Genomic DNA, 1,175 nt, shown 5'->3' with positions numbered 1-1,175 from the left:
TGTGAAATGATAAAATACCTATCTAGTACACAACTTACAAATAAAGGAGAGTAGTAAGTAGTAGTAGTAGTAGTAGTAGTAGTATTAGGAGTAGTAAAAAATTTAGTTGGTTGTAAATAATTTTAGTTATTGGTTGTAAATACCCATAATAAAAGTTAAAATTCAGTGAGTTGAACTTTAAATGTGTTCATACATAATATAATCTTGTGTTGGTTAGGTTTAATGTGCTCATGTGTTATACCGTAACAATAACAACTTACATTTAAAAAATGTATTGCACTCTATAACAGCAAGTGTGGGTACTCATGTGCAATATGTGAATTTCTATGAAATTATTATATGATAAGTTGAACGTAAAGTTTATGTGACACTAATAAAATCATACACTGCGTGTAATAAAATCAAGTGCATATATATTTATCACCAATATGTATCAATACATCAGTATTAAATATGTTACACTGCATTACAAACAAAGTTAGTTGTATAAATACAATTGAAAACACTTATCCAGTACACAATTCACAAAAAAAAGAGAGGTAATAGCTACTTAGGTAATACCTCTAAGAAAATGGGTTAAGTGTTCCGTTTAAGTCAATATATAGTCAATATTTAGACAGACATTTAGTTTTCAAGAATGTTGTATAGTATAGTAGTTATGAGTTATGTACAGAAACAATGTATACAATATGTGTCTAAGAGCAAAGTGAAAAATAATTAAGCATGTAACAAATTTTAACCGTAGGTTAGACACTACTTATTGAGATTGGAAATTGTGAAATGATAAAATACCTATCTAGTACACAAAATACAATAAAAGAGAGTAGTCCTAGGGTAGTAGTAGTAGTAGTAGTAGTAGTAGTAGTAGTAGGAGTAGTATTAAAAAAGAATGGAATTTAATACAGAATTTTAACTTGAAACAATAAAAAGAAAAACTTTTCTGTTGTTCGTGTTGTTAGTATAATCTTGTGTTGGCTAGGTTTAATGTGTTTATGTGTTCAATAACAATATTATTATTATTATTATTATTATATAACACCAATGACTTACATTTTAAAAATAACAATAAGTGTAGTGCCCATGGTTGAATTATTTTTGAAAGTTTCCTATATTTATCACCACTATTTTTCAAATACACGGCATCAGTAGTAAATATGTTACACTGTAGTACAAAC

The sequence above is a fragment of the Acyrthosiphon pisum genome, unplaced genomic scaffold (assembly GCF_005508785.2).
Source record: "Acyrthosiphon pisum isolate AL4f unplaced genomic scaffold, pea_aphid_22Mar2018_4r6ur Scaffold_11;HRSCAF=45, whole genome shotgun sequence".
Lineage (NCBI taxonomy): Eukaryota > Metazoa > Arthropoda > Insecta > Hemiptera > Aphididae > Acyrthosiphon > Acyrthosiphon pisum.
This window is presented reverse-complemented; position numbering follows the sequence as displayed.